The sequence below is a fragment of the Cydia splendana genome, chromosome 3 (assembly GCF_910591565.1).
Source record: "Cydia splendana chromosome 3, ilCydSple1.2, whole genome shotgun sequence".
Classification (NCBI taxonomy): Eukaryota; Metazoa; Arthropoda; class Insecta; order Lepidoptera; family Tortricidae; genus Cydia; species Cydia splendana.
The window spans coordinates 12,190,793-12,205,882 of record NC_085962.1 but is presented as its reverse complement, the minus strand read 5'-3'; positions in this window follow the sequence as shown (position 1 = coordinate 12,205,882).

Below are 15,090 nucleotides of genomic sequence, written 5' to 3'. Positions count from 1 at the left end.
AGTCAAAAAGGAATTTACCATACATTATTTAGTTACACTAGTATCTATACGACATCACGTCACAACCAAATCCGTCCATAACATTATTGTCGTTGTACTAGCTCCATTACGTGTAGTAGGTCAATCCTTGTCACGCAGTATACAACTTAAGCCTTATTAAGGCACGTACTACGGCTACGTAAACTTCGCATTATCACTGGGAATCAGCACTACGGCTTACTCTGAAATAATGCTGAATGATGTCCTCTGTTTGTCACAACCGTCGGCGTTGCTAGTCTGCCTTCTTGCCGTATTTTTGCTCTTACGTTATCTTTTTATCTTTCTTGCAGGTTTTCTTAATATAATAAAATTACAAGTTAAAGCGATAACTAGAAAAGACGATAAAAGAGCAAGTTAAGAATGAAAAACAGCTTGACGTCACAATGAATCCACCAATTCAGTTTTTTTTTATAAGTAGACATTCATTTATTTCATAAACTCAGAAGGATGGCTGGAGAGCGTAAGCTTATAGGTATTTTTTTTTTAAAGTAATAGAGTTCCGTCTGTCTCCCGTCTGGTTCGGAACCCTAAAAAGTGACAAAACGCTAAGGATTTATACTTTAAAGGATTGAAGGTTTATCTGTGTTGCTAATTAATCTCTCTCATTTTGTATCTCTTAGTTTTTTTACATACCTAGCAGCCGAGAGCAAGCCAAGTTTTTGTCGCTCCCGTGATTTGAATTCAATAATCGGGATTGACTTAGCCTCAGATCGCTTTCCATGGAAATGAAGCGAGTTTCTTTTTATATTTTGTTGAAGGAAGAATAATTCCATTGGCGGGTAATCGTTACGGAGATTGAAGGTAGATATTATTAAAAATCCAAGTTCGAGTTTTTCCCTCGGTCTTTCGGTTGCTCCGTTTCTTATTTTTGTGTCGCAATATTTACTTTTGACGTCAGTTTCTTATAATTTGCGCACCCGATGCTTATTCGTATTAACTAGTATTAACTGTTCAAAATCCTGTTCGGTAATGACTGGATCGTAGGTTGCATCAATTCATCAATTAAGTAAAGCTGTTGGGATTAAAAACGAATTTGGGATACGTATATAGATGTATATAGGTTAACACATTTAGTTAATTCGTATATAAGATTTATTTCAACTGAATATGCGGATTATAAATAAATTAAATTTATAGCTTAATAACCCTTATGTTGTGGTCACTGGATTTTATTTATTGTTGTTATAAATGGCTGTCATATCGAGAAATTTGTTTTGTAAACATAAATGTCTCCGTGTTATACCAGAACTGAAATTGTTTGGAAAGACAATTAATTCACCTGTAGATTATATTAATTGTATATCGCACTAACGAATAACCGATGCTTGTTATTAAAATTTATTGGTTATTTTTACATATGACCATTCTGCCCCTTAATGCATAACAGGCGTAAAAACCAGTGAGGAATTTATTGCCCGAGAATAAGGTTAACAATTGGATAACTATTGCAATCTCGGATTGCAATAGCTAGTAGAGGTATATTATGCACGGCGGATCAGCATTTTCCTTAGTTGTCCCTACACTTGGCTTGCAACGATCGTGAGTCTTGACTTTGAAAAAATGAAGCGAAAAATGAAAATGATGATTTGAGAAGTTCCTTCAATTCCTAATGTGGGATCTTCTTCTCTTTTCAAATCTTATAAGTAGGTAGTCAAAAATATAGTGATTGGATTCAAGTGATTAAGTCGATTTTCAGGCACAATTGAAAATTGTGTAAAAATATTTTAAACGGCTATTAAAGAAAATATTTTTAAGCATAAACAAAAATATTAAATATAAACGTCGGTATTTTAAAAGTAAAACACCTTTTATACCTTGACTTTAAACAAAGTATTTATTAATTAAAAAAAACTCTAACTCTCTAGGGATTTATAGCTTTTTTTACAATCCATAACTCCCGCGGGAACCATATAGGCCTTTGTCCTTCAGTAGGGGAGGAGGGGGCTTGTTGTAACAGTTTTTGGAAAAAGGCCTGTATTGTCTAAAATATGTATAATTTTATGATTTTGAGTAAGAGGGTTTGTAAAGTATTTATCTAGGCACTAATTCCGATAAAAAAATGATTTAAAATGTTTGCACATCTTTTACAGCAGACACTTTTTCAAAAAATGGGAGTTGTTACAACTTACCCCGTCTTTGGGGCTAGTTGTAACAGGCTCGGGGCAAGTAGTAACAACTAAAAGAATGGCAACATCTATAAGAATTAAAAAGTTTTTATTGGTTCACAGTCTTGTATTACCTATTCATTGTTATTCGATTCTATGACCCGCGACCTCCGGATTGAAAGTCGCACGCTCTTACCGCCAGGCCACCATTGCTTCACCAAGCAGCAGCGCTTGGGCAATGCTAGAGTATAGAAGAATAAAAGAATGCACAAAAAACCGCAAGTAATTTGTAATGCACTATACGAGTCATAATAATATTATATAATTATGAAAAAATATGCACAATTATTAGAGAGCAATAAAAAATACACGCACACTAATATGTTACAACGTGCCCCTGCTTTGTGTTACTACTTGCCCCATGGGCCCATTATGTCTATTTTATTAAATATGTCAAAAACTATAAGCTATAGAAGTATTTAAATAAAAGCAAATGAAAGCCAATTAAATTTACATTGTAGCAATGAAAACACAAAAAAGTTCAATTGCCAAAATCAACATTTTCGTAAGTATTTATTTTCCAATACCTGTTCGAAACAGAGCTCGTGTGCACATCCACTCGCTGTCTGGCGGGGCAATGGCGGTGTTTACGTTATTCCTCGAGTTATAAGAAAGTCATTCAGCAAAAAAAATTAAAATGTTCTTAATTCCCCGTCAAAATTGAGCGTTACTACTTACCCGTGTTACATTAAGGCCCCAGCTCCCCTACACCTGCAAGAAATAAGGTATTTTTCGAGCAAGTGTGATGAAAAAGTTATTGTTCCAACTCGTCACTTGATGTTATTTATTAATTATTTACAGTAGGTACATGTCTTAAAAATTAACACTCGTTACAATTAATGCGACAATAAATGAACCGATTTCACGAAACAATTTAACATGTCATCTTTTACGCGTGTTTATTGGCAGTTCCCCTCTTTACCCAGTGTTTTCTCGATTTCTTCATGAGACCCTCTGCCCGATTAGAACTTCAAGACACGTCAATTAATATATCTAGTAACGATATGGGTTAGAAATATGTCATTGTCAAAAATGACGTTTCAGTTTGAAGAAACGTCACATTTCACACTGACATATCTAATCCATATCATTTCAAGATCTTAACTGACGTATCTTAAAGTTCGAATCGGGCCGCCCGATGGAAGGACAATGAGACCAACAATACAATAAGAATTTTTCAAACGGGTTTTGGAAAAATCGAGGAACATTCATAAAAACCCTGACGAATTGAAGATCTTTTTAAGGTTGCTACCAACACCGGTCACACCTCGCCAGGAAGAAGCAAATCCATTTCGTCCTAAAATGCGAATACAGCTACGAATGAACACCTACTAACTAATGAATAATCAGAAACGTACAATAAATTGCCCCCTGAGAAATAAATCGTTATCTTTAACTAATTTATGATTCAATTACAGGTCACACTGATAGCCGTCATTAATTTTAATTGAAATATAATAGTGGTAAATTAACTAGACTGTATACCTACTTTGAAAAACAAATGCTTGTAATATTTAGAGGGGGAAAGCGATAAACGTGTTGCTAATTTATTGCTAATCGTGTAATGAAAGTAATTGTTAAAAGCAATTGTTCCTGTGACCTACATAAAATCCCTGCCCACCAATCCATGAAACGAGCTTACTTATAAGCACTCAAAAATATACTGCCGTATTCGAACTTCAAGATATTCACAAGAGACGACACGTACTAGATCCATTCTAGATACGTTATAGTTTAGATATCAACTAGTTCTCTTTTGCAGCGCAATTCGGGCAACCAATGTCACTTTTACGTCAGATAGAGTAAGATATCTATTAGATGTGAATTGGATCTCTAAGTCATATCCTGTGGAAATCGTTCAAGAGTATCTGCAGAATCGCGCAAATGTCAAATTTGACAGGTTAGATCTTAAACATATCGTTATCGTATCTTGGAATAGTCTAATAAAACATGATCTTCCATTCCCAGAGTGACACGGGCCTACGTCACAACAACATGGCCGCTATATATAGCGCTATCGCATATTATCATATAGCGCTGTCGCATGATGACGTAGGCCCGTGTCAGTTAGGTGACCTAGAAAAGACGGGAATGGAGTACCAGGCGGAGTATATTATTATACCATGTATCTTGGTGATGTCTAAAAGATATCTAATAGATGTCTATTTCAAAATCCGAATCGGGCCGATAGTTAAGTATTTTGTTGTTATAGAAAACTATTATCAAACTTAGTGATTATAAAATAAAACTACTTATAATATTTTTATCCGACATCTAAACAAATTATTGTTCAGCTTTGTTCAAGTATTTGACACGAAATTTCAAAACACAACCAAAATGAAATACAAACAATGTCAAAGCTATAAACATTATAACTTATAACAAATCTCTCTAGGCGGGCCTGTGTGGTGTACGTTACAAGTGGCCGCGGAGGATGAGATCAGATGAAAGCGAACCTGCGTTTATTAAGAAAATGGTCTGCATAAAAGCCTCAGATCAACCACCTATGCGGTTTTCTGTGGCTAACGGCCCTATTCGAACTTTAAGATACGTCAAATATTATATCTAGATACGATATGGATTAGATATGTCAGTGTTAAAAGTGACGTGATTATTTGACGTGTCTTATACTAAAATTCGAATCGGGCCGTTTAACTGCCAACGTTTTCGTAGCGCTACACTCGTAGCTGATTCTAGCGTTTTCCTTCTTTGTGGAGGAAAGCGACTACGAACAGAGCTCCCGCCGAGCTGGTTAAATGGCAGTTAAACAGCCCGATTCGATGTTTAAGATACGTACGATATCAATTAATAGATCAAGAAACGATATGGATTAGATGTGTCAATGTCAAAAGTGTAATTTTTTCTAACAAAAACGTCGACAATAATAAAATGTCGATATCGTATCTAGACGTAATATTTGACGTAGGTATATTAAAGAACAAATCGGGACGTCAATGTGTTAATTGTGTGAATTGTGTCTAATAAGTAAGGGGCGTAACCGTATGAGGTCTTTTTCACCCACGCCCTTGCAATTAAAAGAGACTTGCACGATGCTGCGACTTTTAAGATCCGTGCTACACTATGAGGAATCAACATATTGCTAGATTGCAACCAGTAGACATAGAACAAGTTTTATTTGAACAAAAAGTTGCGAACAAGTTTGATGTTTCTATGCCTTTGGCGTATGTTGGTGACTGCAGTCGGATACTTACAGTTGTACACTTTTTAGTTAAATAGATAAGCTCGTATTAATAGAAGCCCGCACTGTAGGAAGTCATATTATTCTTTGTAACGTATCTAACGTCGTATCTATCTATCCTTAAAAATACTTCCCTTTTGAAGACAGCAGAACGTACACGTCTTGTAACTTAAGATAAAGCATTTGCCGCGAATCTCACTTAAGTCATTCCAAGACGTTTCGAACCTTCAACCCGGAGGCCAAATTAGTCCGTCTCAGAAACTAACTTTACTTACTAAAATTAATTTAGCGTACCCATTGTACAGAATACAAATTTAATATTCTTGAAGGGATCGTGTTGACTAATTATTACATTACTGTGTAGTGAACAATACGGGGGATATGGCACACACATAATTTGTTTAACATGCCAATTCGAACTTGCCCTGACATGAAACCGATATTAGAACCTTGTTATTATGATATTACGTTTAATAATTATAAACAAATTTATTTCCCCACCCACTTAATTCTATCTTCATTTATCACTTTCGTCCCGCTCCAATTATTATATCTGACTATCGTGAAATTAATTAACAATTACTATTCAAATTCAATTTACATTTCATTTTGGCCGTTAGATAACGAAACTCGTTATAACAGCTACGTTACTTCTTGCCCGTGCTCGGAACTAACCGATTCATCTTCGGGTGCACCTACTATATCAGCGCGCACCGCTATAATTAGGTACGTTATTAAAGTAACTAACTATTATATTTAATGTTTGTTGAAAGCTCAACAGAGAGTGTTACAAACATTTCACACATGCGTATCATACCCACTCACCAAGGGCCTCAATGATTACTTTAATAAGGAAAAGGAGCACCGAGTGATAGTGCTGGTACCTACCCATTTTTCTCTTAGCTTCTGAGCGTCATAGGTACTTACACACACATAGGATTACCTATGTATATGACGCTCAGCCTAGTATCGCTGTGCCTAAATTAAGGCCAACGTAACGAAATAAAGAGTGCAAACATTCAGGAATGCATTTTTTTAAACGACAGTATTTACTGTCTGAAACTGAACATATTAATATTCAAATAGGAGGCCAATTTGAACTTACATTTCGATATCAATGTGATGTAATTTTGCTATATTTCGCAAAATTACACCACTTTGATATTTGCTATATTTCGCAAAATTATATCAGCGGCAGCTATGTAATATGATTACCATTCTAATATCGGTTTGATCTCAGTGCATTTTCAAATTAGCCTATTATTTTCGTCCGATTTGACATGCAGAGCTGGTGAAATAGCTCATAAGTACCTACTTACACTATCAGACATACCAACTATGCAATTCGAGTAGGTATACTATAACAAACACGAACAAACGTATACATATAAAATACAACGGATTTAAAATTATAAAAGAAAATAAATTACCCGCGAACAAGTACTTGGCGGGATGTGAAATTATTTAATGCAATCATTCTGTTTCCACCGGAAGTAATTTAATTCTGACATAATTTCTGAAAGCAACGTGTAACTGTGAACCATGGTACTTGCAAACGTGGAGGTGCAAGACACAAAGCATGTTATTTTTGGATTGAGATAGTCTAAATGATACCATGCAAGTTACGACTGCAGCAGCGTTGCGCAATCCGAAAGTAATCTGTTTTGTTCTACAAAAAGAGACAAAGAAGATTGTGTTTTGAGTGTTTGTACAATGAAAAGTTTATACATATTACAAACAAAGCAAATTGGCCGAAGCGTTAGCAAAAATAAGGAAGACAACTACCGCTGTCTCCCCAGCGTGAGCTATAGTAATTAATGGCTCAATTTTATGAAAAAATATGGCTTGCATTGTGCCATTGCCATCGTCGCCCACAGGTTAAATCACAGTGCAGAGAACTCGATATCTATTCTTTCGATGTCATTAAAGCCATCTAACATACTTGTATATTTTCCTCAGCAATGGACTAGTTATTTATTAGTCTGTTTAAGCTCTACACCGACTTTGATGTGACAAAGTGTGGAAGTTTCTTTATTAATTACTTTGCATTTCTGTCATGCAATTAGCCCACATAAACTATGTATAATAAACATTAAATCCACAAAAAACCAAATAAAAAAGACCCATAACAAAACTTAAAAGCCTATGTAAATAAAGCAAGGCCATGTAGGTACCTACCTATGGGAAACTCAACGCATCGCAGATTCTGGAAACGCATATCCCCCTAATGGTGACTTCCCAGTTCTTCTCTCCTCTTGTTCATTCCCAGGCCGTCCACACTTGCAGTCCAGGTGACGGCCTCGGCATTTTACACTCCACTAGCGGCTGCATGAATTTATAGCCCTCCAGCGCGTGAGACAAAGGCCGTCCGCGGCGCGGCGCTATAATGAAAATACGCTGACTTTAAGCCAGTTAAAAGTTAAAGGATTTCTGCGGTGTATTTTTAGAGCGCGTCGTATTAATTTGGCCGATGCTGTAACTTAGTATTTTAATGCTGAAATGCTAAGTTATGAATGTTTTAAGATTTGGTGTAGCCTTATCAATCTTATCATGTATGTGTGTCATCACATAATTATCATGTTTGGCTAATGTATATTCTAACCCGTTATGAATGCATTTGGTTAGAGCGTGCGTTTTTTTGTTTATTTAGTGATTAAAATTTCCCATCCTCATTGTCACTCATCTTAACCCTAAGTACTTAACAAGTTTATGTGAAAGCATTATATTAAACTACCTAAAATAATTACCGTTAAACGTGCAACTTTGTTCTGAAAATTAAATTAATGACGCCTATCAAACATGTTACAAGAGCATAATGAAACAGTATAAACGGTTACTAAACGGGTATTATTCAAACCGTGAATTATTCTCTTTTATATCACGTCAGATGGTCTTTAGTCAAGGTAATAATGCTTTTGCAGCATAAATCGGACTAATCTCAACAAAACGTTTTCCTAAAAATAAATAATATAATAATATTATACATCATTTACTTTAGTACTTTGAACAGAAGTAATAAAAATTATAGTAATAAAAATAACGTTAAAATGCGTAACAAACTGGTTTGGCATTGTCTGATAATGCGCTTCTCACTTAGGTGCTTAAACGAACGATCCAATTTAATTTAGATCCTCATTCTTGATTACCAAATTACGCTGCGGAGAAAAATGAAGCTGCAAGGATCTGTTTACTTAGTAAAAATAATCTACGACGTTAAACGTTGTTAAAAAAAGCTTTGATGTTAACATTTAAGATGGCTTTAATTTATTAAAAACCGCGTAAGTCGCGTAACTGAGAGTATTTTTTTACAATGTTTTCATTTAGCGATTTACTCTAATGTTATCCTTTTGGTTATTATATGTTCTTATGCAGTATTTTGTTTTTTTTTTATTACCACACATAATGAAAATTGCAGCCACCGCAAATTTCTGAGTCGCCATTATTTACCGACCGGCAATAGTTGGACAAACATTGGCGGATAGCGGTTCGTTAACGCCACTGGCGCAATCACAATCCGCTGCCGGAGCAAACACCGCTGGCTGGCTCTCTAATATTTCACCGTTTTAACCGTCCGCTGCGTGTTCTTGCGTCAAATCGTAATTGAATGCAACATGCAATTTCAGTCTGTTGTAATTCAGTATTTTATTAGCGTTTGCATTCAATTAACAAATTGACTAGCAAATAACCGATCAATGACGATCTCAGAGAGAATTTTAATATACATTGAATTATATGGTGTGCTATACGCTACACTCAGCCAAGAACAAGTCTGCTCCAAATCGGCTGGCATACCAGGGGAAGTAAAGCCTCTGGAATGGGAGGGAATAATTACAATCGCCTGGCAACGCATCTTCAAGCCATTGGAAATGAGGAGAAACAAGGTATAACGAAACGTAAGCGTTGGTGAGGGTGATGCTCCTTTATACCTAGGTGTATACCTAAGTGTGACCTAAGTTCTACATTTATTTCCTATATATTCTCTAATACAGAGAATAAGTCGATTTTAGGTTCTGGAATGACGATCCCGTACCGGCGCGGCGGCGGCGCGGCAGCCTAATCTGACTTCGCCCATTTAAAACCAGAAAATCCAGAACAAATAACAGCGTATTAAATAGCTTCTCACTTATATCTAAAATAATAACTACACTGAAAATAATGAAACCAATAAATGGGAAGTAGAAAGAACCAAAAGCGGCAACTGCCAACGTAATTAAAGGTTACATTCTAATTGCGACAGATCACGAAATCTGACAAATATTGGACTGGAACATGTATGCCTAGAGTATACAGTCATATAATGGAGCTTAACACTAAGCATGGCCGATAAGTTGTAACACTAATAATGGAAGCTGCCGGCGAGCTGAGTTCACGGCACATCCCGACCACGGACAACCCGCTGGAAGCTTTCCAACCACAAATCGTGAAATTTATTTGCCCTCAGTCGTTGCTAGTGCATCTACGTGGGGCGTTTACAAAAACACGTTTAGGTTATACTGAGTCGCTAGATGTGGCTTATGAGTTTTTAACCACTGGGAAACACTTTTTTATTCTATTTATCTTTTAACTAGTTATTAGCTAAAACAATCAATTTTTATCTGAAAATTGATTTACATATTTGCGAAAAAGGAAACCGGAGAACTATACTATAGTTCGGTGAGTAGCAGAACAACTGGACTGTAAAAATCCGTACCTATTCTTGAATCACCTTTGTATTCAATCTTGTTTCAAGTAAGTAACTAATAGGAACTTATAAAAAAAAATAAGTAGGAGCTTAAAATTATAAATGTGAAAAATCTAATTTGGCTTCATTCATATTACGTTTTTTGCTCAATCGTGCGAAAATTTAACAAAATCCAATGAACAAAAGCAGCTTTTCCGGTCCATCACATAAGGCCCTGGCGTGTGGTTGTCTGCCTGCCTGTCAGCTTTTTAACCCTTAAATGCATGTTTTTTTCTTTTTGCCCGAAATTAATATATGTATCACATAATTGTTTGCCGATTCTAGGAAAAATTGTAAAAAAAAAATAACTTCGATTTTCACTGCGAAATCAGTGTTAGAAGTTGAATTGGCTAAATCATATTTATGTAATTTTCAGTAATAGATATATGATTTTTTTTACTACCATTAGAAAGGTACACTATTTGTGATATACCTATGATAAAGTTTTTAAATATAAAATAATTACAAACCCCGAAAACACCGTTCAAAATCACATACCTACTAAAAATTATTAACTTCTGGATTTTTCCAAGCTTTCCGACTTTTCGTCTTAAAACGTATTTTTAATCTGTGAGCTGTCTAATGCTTTGTAGACATTTGGCAATACTATGCATTTAAGGGTTAACGTCGGATCACGAGGTGACAGACCTTGTGCCTACTACCGCTAAAGAGTCAATCAAGATCACACCAATTTTTTTTTTCAAAACTTCAAAGTCGGCTAAAAAAGACACATCTAGAAAAATATAAGTATAGAAAATGTATACTGGATGCAATATTTCGTGTGGTCCAAGTTATGGCGTAGCAATTCAAATATCGAGTAATAAATAAAGCACACTGTTCGAATTTTACCGACTACCCGTTTTGTACCGAAGTTTGTGGTTTCTAGATTTTATCGCTAGCCCCATTATTCTGACGGTGTTCGGCAATGGCGTGAATTATTGTCATTTTATCACGCAATTTACATATGAAACAAATTCTCGATCTTCAACTTTATCGCTTGAAATATAAAACACATTCGTTTTCTACGAAATTTGTTTTATTGGTTGCATTTGAAGGCGTTGGATTGAAAATGAAATTTTTAATGAACATGTTTAATATGTTTACGTAGTAGCCAGATCATAGAATTGATCACTTCATGATATGGTTCATGTATGATTCAAACTTACCTTAGGTTTGACTTTTTCATGACGAACCGATCATTTCATGAAATGATTGCCACATCATGAAATGATTAATTCTATTAATAAAAAGCCAACTCGCAACTTATTTCCAAACGCTCAGTTGAGCCATACCATTATATATATTTATAAAATCCATTCTCCAAACAATATTCCTACGTGACACTGATTTTTATGCGATCATTACAGCGAGCAGAAATGACACGTGATGGAATAGGTACTCGCAAATTTGCGCCGCTTCAGCAAAAAATGTAAATTGAGACAACCGTTTAATTTAGCCAAAAACGTTTATTATCTTTAGGGAAATTCAACGGATTCGTGACCCGAATGCCTCACTCCGGTTTTCATCAAAATTACTACCCTCCAACGTGGTTTGAGGAAAGAACAGTTTTTTATTCTAATTGCCAAACAAAATTGCGAGTAAATGAAACGATTTAAATAATCTCAATTTTAATAAATCCACCTCTGCTTGGCCTTTATTCTCGAATTAATAAAGGCCATGGAAATTAAATTAATATAGCGATAAAATAATTCTTTTGTTTATAATTAAAATTAAGAGCGGATGAATCTTTAAGTTCTTTATTAGTAAAGATTAAAAACAAATTTATTTTTTAATATTATTAAAAGGAATAATAAGTCACTTAATTTACTTGCTTTTATTATTTTTTTCCAAGAAGAGGTATTAATTTGTATTATTCATTAAGATATAAAATTGTTTGAAAAGTTTGAAACATTTCCTTTACCTAGTAAATAGTACTAGGTAGTTAGATAACAGATGTGGTAGGTAAATAATTGTTAAGGTTTTATTATGGCTCCTTCCGGCAGGTCGACCCTTAGTTGCCTCTGATGTCCTTCCATCAGCTCGTCCCGATCAAAAGTGAGCTCCCAGCTATTCTCCGTTCCAGGTTCCGCTTACCCCTTCCTCGCCAATCCAGTTTTTTATAGTGTTGCCATACAATAATTATCATTTACCCTAAATCCTGTCGGTAATCACCATGCTTTAATTAGTTTTATTAAATATTATTTATCAAAATCATGACATTCGGCCATCCGTCAGCGTGCAGTCACCTGGCGCACGCCCTCAACGTAACAAAATACCACCATTTCCTTAATGAACTATCGAATCTCGAATGAACGATTGTGAATAAGAACGACATAATTAAAAACAATTTGTTTTATTTGTATACACATGTATAATAATATATATACCTACAATTGTAATCATAATTGTGTAATCAACATCCTCTTCTTTTTTATGTATACAAATATATTCATATGTAATTCATTATATTATCTAGACAATTATTGACATAAGAAAACAAGCAGGTATTCCTCAGATTACATATCATAATTTTTTTTTATACATTCTTTGCTGAATAATCATGACATTCGGGAGGCTAAGTTTCAGTTGAAGTATCTGACTCGGTACCCGTACTAGCATTGTCATCGCTCTCAACGTTAAGAGCCTTAACATTTATCCATGGCCGCATCCTATCTGCAGCCACAACTGTGCAGTATTTGTTAGTCTTGCTGAGTCCAGAAACATTAGATATTTGATATCTGTCTATAAGGACCTATAAACTTGGGAAGTAATTTTTTGCTTTTACCTATGTTTTCATTAAACGATATTTTAGTAATTTTAACTAGGTCGTTTAGTTTATACAATCTTGCTGGTTTTGCTTTAGCATTATGACGATTTTGCATTTTTCTTTGATTTGTTTTAATATTATCTAAAGCTTGAGCCCGGATATCATCAATGTTTTGGGTGATATCAGTTGTTTCTTTCAATGCTTCTTTCAGAACTACATCCGATTCCCCTAAAAGTCGAGTACCAAAAACTAATTCCGAAGGAGTTTTTTTTGTCGTAGTGTTGACCGTTGTATTAATTCCAAACTGTACTTTAGAAACTGATAGATCCCAATCTCTTTCATCATATTTAGAGCTTTGTGTGGCCAAGGCTCTGAGAACAGTTTGAGTAAAACGCTCCACCTGTCCATTGGCTCGTGGACATGCGACTGAATTAAGAATATGCTTTATCTTTAAATTAGCACAAAACTGCTTAAATTTTTTCGAAGTAAATGCGGTACCCCTATCATTTATAATCCGTTGTGGTGTCACAAAATCTTGAAATATGTTTTGAAGTACCCTGATAACAGTTGCAGTTTTTGTATCTTTAACTGGTTTTACAAAAATCGGGCAGGTGCGAGTCGGACTCGCGCACGAAGGGTTCCGTACCATATAAAAAAAAAAACAAAAAAAAAAACGGTCACCCATCCAAGTACTGACCACTCCCGACGTTGCTTAACTTTGGTCAAAAATCACGTTTGTTGTATGGGAGCCCCATTTAAATCTTTATTTTATTCTGTTTTTAGTATTTGTTGTTATAGCGGCAACAGAAATACATCATCTGTGAAAATTTCAACTGTCTAGCTATCACGGTTCGTGAGATACAGCCTGGTGACAGACGGACGGACGGACGGACGGACGGACGGACGGACGGACAGCGAAGTCTTAGTAATAGGGTCCCGTTTTACCCTTTGGGTACGGAACCCTAAAAACGTATTTTGAAAACCCATCAACAATTGTTAAGATATAAGCGTTGCCGCGCTTGCTTTTGACGAATGGTCCCAAGTGGTCAATGTGAATGGTTTCAAAAGGTTGACTAGTTTTTTCTATTGGATAAATATGTCCCTGCTTTGTTTGTATTTTGTTCTTGTTGTATGCGCATTCTAAACATGAGCTCACATATTTTTTTATAAATTTAGTCATTTTCGGAAACCAATACTGACTTCGGATGCGCTCTATAGTTTTATTAACTCCGAAATGTCCTATTTCGTCATGATTAAAGCGGCAAACTTGCCATCTCGCCCCTTTTGGAATAACTAACCGTAATTCAGTATCATTTATTTTCCTATACAACTTGTTATTTTTGAAAACATAGTTGTTTTTAATGTCGTCAAAGTCGTGCTCGATGTTTGGCTTTAAAAGCTTAGATATTCTATTTATTTCTGGGTCTCCCAGTTGAAGAGTTAAAAGCCAATCATCTTGCTCAATATGCAAAACTGAGATAACATTTTCAGCAGTACAGTCATCATTATGCTCCTCAACTGGATTGCGATCATCAACGCTTCGTTGCCCAGGTCGATACTCCATTTCACAATCATATTCTTCAATTTGTAAAAGCCAGCGAGAAATTTTTGGCATAAGATCTTTTTTTGCAAAAGTAAGGCGTAAAGCTTTGCAATCGGTGAAAATTTTAAATTTGGTTCCCAATAAATATGGTCTAAATTTGTTTAGAGAGCCCACGACAGCTAGCGTCTCCAATTCATAAGAGTGATAATATCTTTCTTCCGGTGATGTTTGTCTGCTGAAGTAAGCAACTGGTTTAAGTACTCTGGGATTATAACACTTTAAACTCTCGCGTTTTGTACACATATTTAATTACACAAACGGAAAGACCAGGTGTCTTTCCGTGACCACAGCTGGTGCAACTCAGCTGAAACGTCGGAATTAAAGGTAAAAACAATGAAATTATATCGCGGTAGACCCGTTTGTGTAATTAAATACTCTGGGATTATTTTGCCATTGCATGAGAATGCCACCGATGCCTAAAGAACTGGCATCTGTGTCTGTTTCTAAATTTGGATTATATAAAGCTAGTACTGGTCGTGCACATAACACTTCTTTTAGACTACAGAACGCTTTATCTTCAGCAGAAGCCCATCGCCATTCAGTATTATTTTTTAGCAAGTTCGTTAAAGGTCGAGCTATTTCACCAAAACCTTTAAC